Source organism: Talpa occidentalis, unplaced genomic scaffold (assembly GCF_014898055.3).
Source record: "Talpa occidentalis isolate TD23 unplaced genomic scaffold, MPIMG_talOcc4v2.1 talOcc4.3, whole genome shotgun sequence".
NCBI classification, from domain to species: Eukaryota; Metazoa; Chordata; class Mammalia; order Eulipotyphla; family Talpidae; genus Talpa; species Talpa occidentalis.
The window spans coordinates 143,435,029-143,447,372 of NW_023603184.1; the positions used below are offsets into that span (position 1 = coordinate 143,435,029).

Here is a 12,344-nt window from a genome sequence, read left to right on the forward strand (position 1 = left end):
GAGGCCCTCTCTTTGTTTAAATGTGTCTTCTCCCCTCCTCCCAAGTGTTAAATCAGAGACATTCTGCAGGGGAGGGGGAGGGAGAGGTATCAAAATAGGGGAAGGGCGAGCACTAGGAACTTTGGAGATGGTGCCCAGGTGAACTGGTGGTGGGAATTCTATGGGGACTACGCCTAAGATGAAAAAGCAAACGTTGTACAAAAATGAACAAAGATGTAAAATATATATAGATAAATACATTTAAAAGATTAAAAAAAGAGAATATTATTTCAGAATGCTTGGTTGGATTCCCAAGACTATCTCTGCTATATTTCAGAATCACACATCGAATGATAATCTCCATTCCAAGTCCAGTGAGCCCTAGGGAGCATCTTGTTCTTCTTCCTCCCAAGTTTCCAGAAATGCCTAGCGTGGAAGCAGTCGCAGGTTTAGAGAACACTTGCTACACTGATTTCCTCCCTCTCATCCCCTAAGAGCCACCTCAAAGCCATCTGCCCTTACCTACCTCACCCTCCTCCAGACAGTTTAATCTCAACCCACAATATTGAACATTCCTGGCTCCTGCATTCCACTGGCCCCCTAATCCTTTAAATCTCTGCCCCACTCCCCTTGTCCACATTCCTTGGATTTATCTAACTTTTGTAGCTGGGAATTAGCTTGCATATTTACCTGGGGTCACTCGGGATACACAAAACTATTCCAAGTGTCTGTGAGTTTCCCGACCCTGAAGAAGTAGAAGGTAGATGCATAGAAATCCAGAGATGTGGGCATTATCAAGTGTCCTAAGTGCCCACAGTGGGATCCCAGACCAACAATAAAAATATAAGGTCTCCAATTAGATGTGAATTTCAGGTGAACAATGTCTTTTGTGTAAGTATATCCAGGATCTAATTATACTAAAATGTATCTGTTGTTGACCTGACATTCAAATGTCTCTGAGCATCCTGCGTTGTATCGGGCAAAGTTAGCTGGACCTGGAGGCAATGAGGAGAAAGCTTAGTCAACCAGTCATAGCCCAGAAGCATATGGCACCAAACTGGCAGACAACCTAGGCACCATCTTAGAGTTGAGGAGAAGAGAAACTGTGACAAGAAGGCAGAACTCATCCGCCACTGCTGTCTTCCACCCAGTGCCCAGGGCCAGTGAGTGGATCCCCCAGCCCTCTCTGGCTCACTACAGACCCACAGACATTTCCAATCAACAGACTTGACTTGGGAGATGAAACTTGTACTATCCCTGGCCTGCACAGGACTGAGATCTGGAAATATGTAGGGTGATCCAGCTTTAGTTCCCAAGCAAATGTCAATGGGCTTTTCTGTATTCTCTGAAAAAAAGAGTATAAAATAAACAGATAAATAAAAATTATTATCTTAAAAACCAGGCAAGCCCACCATTGTGACTAGGTAACTCAGACCCTTGAAAATGAGTGATTCTCTAGGAGTGGCTTTGAAAATATGAATTATAATCCATATTGGGCCTCCTGGTGCATAGTCTTTCTTGGGTTGTTGTAGCTAATGATGCACAATTCACATCTTGCCATTTTTACACACATCCAAGATGATGCATTGGCCACTTGCTACACGAATAAGTTAAAGTCCCTAAAATGGTATATTCACAAAATGAGAGTCTTGTTTTAGTAGAACTTACAGGTGATTCTGGCCAGGTTGCCCAGCTCTAATTGAGCACGACCTGTGGCAGACCTGTCATTCTCAGGAAGCATACCGTGTCATCGATGTGGTCTTTGCTTGGCCAGTTTCCTTGTACTTGTAAGTTGCTTCCCACTTAGCTCTTCAATGACACTGGACTTTGTTATGGATTGTTTGGTTAACACCAGTGTGCATAGTCATACGCTGCCATCAACCGTGTTTTAGGACTGTAATTTTGCAATCATAGGCTTTCAATCCTCTATACATTGTAATTCAAACAAGAGGTATCTCTATCACCCTGCTAGGGTAGACCATAGAAATCTGCTCACACAGTGACACCTCCCCTCTTATTACTATGTTCTTTTGCCTCTGCAGAGTGGGAAGATAGAGAGCAAGTGGACAGTGTGGTCTTTGTCCTGCCAATTCACACTTTGGTGAAAAGTCATTAAGAAATTATTTTCCAGAACAATGATTCTTAACAGTAATCAGGTGTTATAAATATTAATATATGTAATGATGTCAGATGGTTAAATATTTTTCATATCAAGAAAAATGTCATAGTGAGAAGCATTTTTATGATACATAAAATTTCAACCAAAAGCACAACACTCACTTTTTAACTATTCATCTAAACATGATTGATGCCTTCCAATTCTTTTCCATAAATATCTGTCTCCTCCTTCCTTGATTCTTTATTCTATTCACTAACACAATGACAAAAGCCAGATCTTTTTTCAAAAAATGTATCAGGAAAATATCTTTAAATTGACAAAGTATTTTCCATTTAGTTTATTTTTTTCATAAAGTGAGATGGGGGAACTTTCAGTTTCCTTTTGAGGACTATGCCTTGATTTCTTTAAGGACACATTGCAAATGTGTCACAAGCTATTAGTTAATTATGAAATCATAGTGTCTTATTCTTAAGAAAAATACTGGTTAACACCTACTCCATTAAAATGCATAACAACTGCCTGGAATCTTGTCAAAATGTAGTTTCTGATTGGTCAGTACAGAATGGGGTATAACATTCTGCATTTCCAAAAAACTCCAAAGTCATAGAGGCCACAGTTTGACTAACAATGGCCTAGAGTAAAAGCCTTGGGCTACCAGGAAGATGAGCTGGGCAAGGAGTATGGTGTTGGCAGAACCTGGCTCAGGTAATTCTTCATGTTCCTTTCTCTTGCCTTCTCTGCTCTGTCACTCCTCTACTGTGTCTTCAAAAAGTTGAAAAAGATTAATGGTCACAAGTTACTGACGTGAAACAGCTCAGAACAGGTATAAGAATCAGACATAATGCAGTTGATGAGGGCTCTGGATTCAATCCCAATATTTAATTTCCACCTTGTCATTCAAGTGGTCTATTCAAAACACAAATCTGTGCCTCGGTCCTCCTTAAGACTCCTTAGTTTTTCTTCACTGAGTGCAGATGAAGTCCCATCTCTGTTTCTCTAGATTTAAGTCATGTTCTGCTGCTCTCCAGCCTCCCTCCAGCTTCCTTTTCCTCCCAGACTCCACATGACTTTTCAGATAATCTATTTATCTTTTGTCAATTTGTTCACTGTGACTTTTTAAAGCATATCTTAGAGATTTAATACATGCTCTTAGAGATTTAATTGAGACCTAAAGGGATTTGTGTGTGCATGTGTGCGTGTGAGCGTGTCTCCCAGGCTCCATTCTTTGGTAAGAGAATTGCAAGTTCCCACATTAATCATTAAACACTTCCATAGGGTTCACCTCCTGTCCTCATTTTCTAAATACCCTGACACTGTAAGATTCTCAGTCGACATAGTTTTGGTCAGTTATATTTCTATTATGTTTCTTTCATCTTAGGATGCATTTGCTTTCCAAAGAGCAAAGCACTCCAGCTGAAGATCAATGCCCTTTCAGTAAATGATTGATTTGCCTCAAGTAGAAGGCAAAGATTGATTTGCCTCTTTAACTGCTGCCTTACAAATATCTGGCCTCGGTATACAATGCTTTTGGAGTTCCCAAAGTGTCTTGAGTGTGTGGCCATATCTGAATCGAGTATAGAGAAAGTCTAGAAGTAGGATTATTGTTATCTATATTATTCAGGAATAGCTGAAGAATGATAATTAAGACAGTGAGATTATGACTGGCAAGCAAGGCATTTATCCTCCTTTGGTGGTGAAGTCAAGGTCAAGATCTCCTTCTCTGCCTGTCTTGGGTGTGATTGTCAAGGAGTGATGTGACCTACACAGAGTCACTTTCTAGGAAATCTAGAAAGTCTCACTATATCTATGTATGTTTCATTAAGTAGATGCTCAATGATTTCTTAAAAAGGATGTGTGACATTTGAATATTAATAATGTATACTAAATATTTTCAAAGCATATGATATACTTCTTTGCTCTATTAAACAAGAATTTTTAATTTAACCTACTTTTTACTAGATCGTGCTGTCATTAGGACTACCAAATTTTATATAAAAATATAGAGCTTTGGTGTGTGTTTTCTTTTTGTTTTTTTCATGTCGCCTTATTTTTCTACAGTCTTTCCTTCCCTATCAGCTTCTATTTCAATGTATTTCAAGCAAAGTGGCCAAGAACTTAGATTGATAAGAAAAGAGAACCCCTCAGCAACAGGTGGGGGGAGGGGTGGCTTGGGAAGCCTGGATTCCACTTGATCAATTTCTAGCCAACTGTATGAATTTGTACAATCGCTCTCCTCCAGGTACTGGGTGAAATACCCTCCACTACTTCCATGCTGACCTCTGCTCCTGTAAACAGGATCGTGCTGTCTGTTTCCACACTCCGGACCTCCACACTCACACCTTAGCCTGAGAAAAGCTTACCGAAGACACTCAATGCCTTCTCCCACCTTCACTCTATCCATCTGGCCCCAAATGAGACAATAAAAACCCTTGTCTTCCTCCTTCAAAGCTCTCAAACTGGGATTATAATCTTCTCCTAGGTCCCCCTTCTTATGTGCTGTGTCAAGCCTGATCAAACCAGGCTTGGCTGGAGGGAAGAGACTTGCCTTGGGCTTGGCTGGAGGGAAGGGACTTGCCTTCATTGCCCCACAACCCCTGACAGGTCCTAGCATGCAGGAGGGAATGCAGTACTGGGAAGAGGGCTTAGGAAAAAGTCAGCATGGTCCTTCACTCAGGCAATCACAAAGCGCAAGTGACCACCACGGAACCCCTTACAGCATGATGCAAACATTTAGAACATTCGCCTTCTTGTTGTCTTCTATTGGGACTAAAATCACTGGCAGTAGCTTCTAGACAAACTTACCTGGAGGTGTACATGTTTCTCTCCTTTCATTCCCATATCTGGATTTTTTACGGTGGGATGTTCTGATTCATGGGGAGATGTGAAGACAAGTTATCTCACATGTGCAGGATCAACGTTAACCTTAACACCTCCCCTAGACCCTGCCTTAACCCATCCCCCAATTAAACATCTCTTCTCTGTTCCTTCCCCCCTTACAAGTTAAAGGAGGGGAAAATCCCCTCTAAAAGCTCCCTTTCAGCAGAACACTCCCAGAATTGCAGGGAATTGAACTGATCATTATGGTATTTTTGAGGATTTTATATCTACACCTACAGGTAGATAATAGTTTGCTGACAAACAAGAGTTTGTTGACAAACTATTGTGGATTCATCTGTTAAGAATGAGGTGCAACCAGGTAAGTTTCATGGCATGACAGACAAATTACCCTTACAACAAATGTTCCTGTTTTGTCATTTGTCGAAGATTATTTTTCTGCAAACTGATAGTTCAAATACTATTGATTTCTCCTTCCTTAAAGTGCCTGGGGATAGTTAAATGTTCATTGAGTGCTATTAAGAGTGCTATTTGTAAAGAAGTGTAACTGATTCAATTAATTAATTTTTTCTATGATATGTCAACTGGAATTTACCTTTCAATGATAGATGTGAGATTAGTGTAATTCCCCTTTGACTATTAGCAAGTTCTCCCCTATTTCCTTGGATTCTTCTAAGTTCACCAACTCTAAAACATTTTGCTCTAGAATGAGCTTAATGACCAAATAAAAGCTCATAGTTTTTATGTCAATGTTACCTTTAGGTAGGTGATAAAAACCATGTCAACCTATTTCCCTCTTTGTTCCATAAATATATAGGAGAACACTTGATTTTGTCCAATTCTTGGTAATCACTGACTAGGAATTGTCTGAAATGCCAAAAATAACTTAGGACTTAAGACCTCACCCATCCATGTCAGGCACCACTGATTTTTTTGGTTTTACAAGAAAAACTGCTAGGAAGAGTAAGAATAGAGTAGGAAAAAAAAAAGGTTACCCAAAAACCTCTACAAATTGTACATTAAGACATATCAAGAATAACAAACATTGAAAAGACAGATTTTGTAGTCATTGGTTTTGCAGAACGAAACTCTAAGTACTAGCTTGCTTATTAACAGGTTTTGTTACTATTGTCTTCATTTTTCAATGTTTCCACATATAGGGAGACAAGTAGGTTCCTGTATTAAAATTGTGCAATTGTTCCCTCTGTCCAGAAATTTCATTATCTATATATGAATGCTAATTAATGTAACCCAGGATTGTTATTGAAGCTCGATTTACATATGTGCCCCCAGGGAACTATTTACCCTCATTCTTTCTGATACTCAGCTGCATATTTGTCCTTGTGTCACATGGGAGAAACACAAGAGGAATTTGGGATCTTTGCCAAATTCTCTAAATTCTTGAATTCAAGCATTTTAAGCAAGATGAAACTGGAAATCCAGAGAAAGGTATGCTCTGAGCACAACAGTCCCTAATCAAAGGAAGCCATAAAACAATCCCTTCTTTCAGGGTACTTAACTGGATGGCAGAAAAGGTGCAATCTGGGTTGTTAGAGAAAATTCCTTCACAAATCACCCTGAGAAGCCCTCAGTTCTGGTTCCATCATGTGACTCAGCTGGGACGTTAGTTTGTCTGGAGAGTAGAACTCAACCCGTCTCCTAGCAAGGGAGTGTTACCCAAAGTTTGTTCCTGAGGTTGTTCCTGGTTTCCAAGCTGTTTATTATCTGCCCAGTGACGTAAGCGTGGAAATTGAAAAAGGAAGTATTTAGAAACTTTTTAGTGAATTGATTTGCCTCGAAATCCAAGTACCTTATCAACAGACTTTTATTTGTATGTCTTTTCTTTCCTTGCTTCTATAGCAACATATTTTATTCACTCCGCTATTGTTTAAAATTCATTCATTTTATTGTATCTTACCAAAATATCAGTCTTTGTCAGATTGCTTGCATGTAACCAAGGAGTACCCTAGGACCCTCAAACTTGCACACTCTAAAGGGGTCTGGCCATCTGTGTGCACAAATACAAAGGAGACATTTTGTGTGAAAGAACTTTAATAGAACTAGTGTTCATAGAGAGGAAAGAGAGGATATTAGTTTCCCAATTAAATACCCAAATTTACTCATCTCCTCATGGCTAAGGGCCCAGCCAAACAGGGTTGGCCTGAAGCTGGCTTGCTGAGCCCTAAAAACTTGCCACAAGTCCAAGTCACCTAGGGGAAGGGGTCAAAAGGGGCCAGGCAAGTCTGGGGTGAAAGGAGCAAAATCAAAGTGCAAATCAAGATAATGCCTGCCATTGTCAGCCTCTCCAAGTGTCTCCTCCAAGGCCCCTAAGTCGCCGGTGCAAAACCAAAGCCAAGAAAAAAGCGTACCCTTCTACTCCAGGAGTCTCTCCAGAGCCCACCTGCCTTCCATGTCATAGAACTTTCCCTGCTCACCCAGCTCTGCTCCCTCGTTCCCAGGAGTTAGTCCAAGGAGGATGAATTTAATTGGGTGGGGATATGGACAGGGCTCTGTTACCTGATTGGAAAGACAGAATGAGACCTGGTCTTTCACCATCTATATTTTGAGAAGCTTTGAGGTAAGTAGTCACTGAGGCACTTCTGTGTTGCTTCCATCAATTGTATTTCTGGCGATAAGCCAAATTACAGGAAAATACTACTTAGACACAAACGAGGTGGTTGGCTGGGGGCTACCATTTTTGAAGTCTTCTTCCAGAGTGAGCCAGCATAGTGAGGAGGGAGCCCCAATACACAGCAAGAAGAATGTTGGAGACTTTTTTTTTTGACATTACACCTTCCTCCCCCCAAAATTCAATAGAAACTTAAGAGAATTTAGGAAAAAAACTACATTAGTATCTTGCCCTCAAGGTTTCAGTTAGGAGGTGCAAGTTCATTATCCAGAGGATATATAGGACTGGGGCCTTCCTGGTGGCCTAGGGCTTAAGTCTCAGTGCTATCACCATGATGGCCCACTGCGGTGGCCTGAGTTCAATCCCCAGCCAGGGAGCTGACCCACATGGCTCAGCTGACCTCTCCAGTCTCACCCGCTGTGCCCCTCAGTAGTGTATTTCAGTAGATGTGCCTGTTCTGTTCCCCACTTTCTCTGGGGAATCCTCTCACTGCCCCCCCACACCTCTGGTCTGTACCCAAGTTCTTATAAGCATAAATAAATAAATCTTTTTAAAAAAGAGAGAGAGAGGAGAGAAACTCAGCATGCCTGCTAGCCAACTTGCATTTTTTTATCAGTCAAGATCCTGGTGAGATATGTAACCAAAAGATGACCAGTTCTATATTTGGGTCAATAACTAGAAAGGAAATCTGCTCCATACAAGAGGACAATCCATTATCCCCAACACAGAAGCTCAGTGACACATCATGCAGTGTCGCTGATGAAAAGAAGTCCTCTCTGCTGAGCACGCCACATTCACCACACACAGGTGAGAGTTCCCTGCCCCCCAGGTCAAAGCAGATCACCCCCCATTCACTTGTTTCCCTGTTATTCAAATGCAGTCACAATTGAATCTGTGTTCAAATATCTGCAGTGTTTCTGTGTCCTTTGGGTAAATACCTAGGAGTGGAATTGCTGGATCATATGGAAGCTCTATGTTTAGTAGGTCCAGAAATCTCCACATAGCTCTCCATAGTGGTTGGACCAGTTTGCACTCCCACCAACAGTGCAGGAGAGTTCCTTTTTCTCCACAACCTTGCCAACATTTGTTGTTGCTAGTTTTTTTAATATTCCAAAGAGCACCTGCACACCCATGTTTATAGCAGCACTGTTTACAATAGCTAAGCTTTGGGAACAACCCAAATGCCCAAAAATAGATGACTGGATCAAGAAGATGTGGTCCATATACACCATGGAATATTACTCAGCATTCAAAAAAGATAAACACATGCAATTTGCAGCAACATGGATGGAGCTGGAAGGGATCATGCTCAGCGAAATAAGCCAGAAAGAAAAAGAAAAATGCCGGATGGTCTCACTCATAGTAGGAATCTAGAAAACTTAAATAAGGGACCAGGAAAATGAATAACTATAAGAAAGTGAAAATCAAAATCAACAAAAAACTATGAACCAGAGACACTTTTTGGGGGGGTGGGAGGGGTGGGAGGGGAGGGATTGGGGTCAGAATGGGGGGTTGCAATTGTATGGGGAATATAAAAATAAAATTTATTATAAAAAAAAATTAAAAAAATAAATAAAGGTATAAAATCCTGACCAAAAAAATATATATATATATCTGCAGTGTTTTCTTATCCTAGAAGAAAAATTAATAGCAGAACTCAACATTGTGATGTTCAAATCTTGCCAAACTACTGTTTTCCTCCAGTAATTGTTTAGGAGAAATACTATTTTTCCCTCCTTTTCTCCCATTTCTTCCTCCTTGTTCTTCCTTCTCCTTTTTCCTTATTTTTCTATATTACTTTCATTTTTAAAAGATTTCAGCACCAACTGGAATTGCCCTACTCACCTTCCTGTGTTAGGGATGGCAGTGGGTGTCTGCTGAAAATACTATTTTTAGAAAATACAAGTGAGCATTCAACATCCATTGTGAATTACTCCCCCCAACACCAAGCCTTAAGAAGCCCCCTTCTGGATCACCGGTGGTGTCAGGGAGTGTTCCCTGAGGATGCCCTTGCAGCCCTGCATTCCTATGACTTTATAAACAGCCGCATGACCCACAGCAGCAGAATCCCTGTGAGAGTCTTCCTCCCCCATGCTTGGTCCAGTAACAAAATGTCCATTTACCAAAAAAAAGAGGCAAGAAATTAGACAGCTATTGCACTTCAATGCCATTTTCTTCTAAACAGAATATTTCTACATGTCAGACATTACATTTGGCCCCAGAAAAGGCAAGGATTGGCAAGGGTAAAAAATCCATGACGACTTATACTAGATATGAATATCCGTTTCGAAAACCCCTCTATTTCTGAACTTAAATAAATTCATTTAACCTCCCTGCCACCTTGTTTGCATTTTACCAGCCAGATTGGAAGGACTAATTCAAAACAGAAGTAATCTGAGAACCCCACTGAGGTTCGTTTCTCAACTACTTCACTCTATAGAGGGGATTTCAGTGCAGATGCCCTGACTGTGTCCTTCTTCCATGCTTCCAAATGACCTCCAACCTTTGAGATAATATTAAGATCTCTGTAATGTCAGCTGGCCACAAGAAAAAAATTAAATGTGCTGAACGTGCAGAGAAAAGCAAGCTGTCTCTTCCACTTTTCATGGTGTTGACTTCAGTTTAGGCTCTCTACACCCTACAATTTGAATGTGTGCTACTTTTTGGTTCAACTGTGAAATAGTGGGATGCTAAAGCTTAACTCAAAAGCAAATATGCTGGGTAAATTACCACTGTTCACACAGTGTAATCATTTGCAAGATTAATGATCATGATAAAGATAATAATAATAGTAGCGCATTCCTTGACTAGCACCAAAGAGTATATAGTCTCAGTAAACGTCAGTTTCCCCTTTGTTAGGATGACTGTATTCATACTAGAATCAAAGAGCAGTGCTCACTTACGAGAGTCTCCTGGGAAATCTATCAACTGAGCATTTAGGTCCTGACCTGATTCTGTGGCACAAGCTCCTGCAGACCCAGACCTGCTCTGAACAAAGATGCTCAGGTTAGAGGTGAGGTTCCTGAACATTTATCCAAGAAACAGCATCTGCAATTCTGCCCAAACCAGCTAACTTTACTAATCCAGTTCAAGAACCCAAATTCTGTCCCTCAATTAAATCTCCGATGAGGGAAGGGGAGGGTAGACAGAATAAGAGCCCCTGCCCCCAAAGCTGTCTGTATCCTAATCCTGGTCCTTGGGAATTTGGTATGTTACATGGCAAGGAAAAATGAAAATTGGAGTCAGAATTCAGTTTTTTAATCAGCCAACCTTGAGATGGAGATAATCTCAGACTATCTAGCTGGGCTCAGTATGATCACAAGGGATTTTTAGACATAGAAGAATGAACAGAAGTGGAGTCAAGGTCAGAGAAAGAGATGGGATGTGGGAAGAAGAGGTTGGCGTGATACCAAGTGCAAAGGCCCCAGCACCACATTGCTGACCTTGAAAGTGGAATTAATCCTCAGGGCAAGGGATGGTGGCAGCATCTAGAAGCTGGACAAGGCAAAGAAGCTCTTGCTCCTAAAACCTCCAGGAAGGAAGCCTCACTGGCCAACACCTTGATTTCAGCCTGCTGAGACCGACATTCAGCTGCTTGCCTAAAAAACTGCAAGAGAATATAAACGTATGCTGTTTTAAGCCACAAATTTGTGGTGATTTATTAAGCCTTTATAGTAAATGAATACAAGTAATTTCCAAAAGGTACCAAATGGTAATGAACCATCAAGCCAAGTGTCCACATGCAGGGTAAAGGAATGTGTTGTGCAGAGAGAATTTCCCATGTCAAGCAAGATTGAATGGGAGTCTTCCCATGTAACTAGACCACAAATACCTTTTGGGTATAAGGAGTGTTGCTATGTAAATATAATGGTGAGGCGTCTAGGCTGAGAAGTCAGACAAAACTAGTTAGCAAACATTGCCAACACATAATTACCCAGAAATGATTATACATGCTCTTTATTCTAGGGCAGAGGAATGCAAACTTCCTACCCTTCTTGCTCTCCTCCTCTTAGTATCAGAAGGGGGAAATGGACAGAATTTTTTTGTTAGCAGAGTCTTTTTAGCAGTAACAAGTTCTAGATGGACGATGACATTGGTTATTGCTCCTTTTATTCATTCATTGCTTTGGACAAAGTGTCAGGTAATCTAAACCCTTAAAACAGAGGAAAAAAGCTATAAATCCCAATCCAGACAGAAAATGCATATTAAAGTCTATTTTAATATTGAACAACGCTATTTCTCAAGCTGTGTATAAAGAACAGATTTCCAAATATGACATCATTTCATTTGTCAGATTTACAGATGGGTGTAGAAGGGGGAGGTCACCCCAAATCAGCCGTGAGGCAGGACTCTGATGCTTCCTACTGATGAGGGGAAATTATTTGGAAGATATTTTTCCAAGTGAACACTAACCAATGTTACCAAACCGAAGTTCTCTTTATATCCTATTATTAAAGTCTTTTCCTCCTAATATATACAGAGAAGAAGGCAGATATATGTGTCATAAGAATGCTGAGGAGACAACAGAAGAACATCCATCTGGAAGGAGAAACATGGCGCCCAGAGCGAGGCCCTGTGATGCCGAGGGCTTCCGGGAGTGGCGCGGATATTCGCCGTCGGTCTGTCGTCATTTCCCTGCCTGAGGTGAGGCTCTTTTGCTACCTAAACTGAGGCCATAGAAGGTAGACAAGCTCACTTCTGTTGCATTTAGGGCCAGGAGACAAATTGTATATTTTTATGCTTCTTTGTTGGCCAGGGAAGGAAACAAATCCTGGAAACGAA

At 40.9% G+C, this 12,344-nt stretch overlaps 1 long non-coding RNA gene across 2 annotated transcripts in view; it reads right to left on the reverse strand.

Annotated features, from left to right (window-relative positions):
- LOC119254867 (uncharacterized) overlaps positions 1-12,344 on the reverse strand; it is a 324,898-nt gene that overhangs the window by 197,017 nt on the left and 115,537 nt on the right. The window contains exon 4 of one of the 2 annotated variants that reach the window (XR_008553669.1): positions 11,006-11,169. The exons of the other annotated variant lie outside the window; for it this stretch is intronic. This is a non-coding gene — a long non-coding RNA (uncharacterized LOC119254867). The remainder of the gene's footprint in view (positions 1-11,005; positions 11,170-12,344) is intronic. 2 annotated transcript variants of the gene reach the window in all.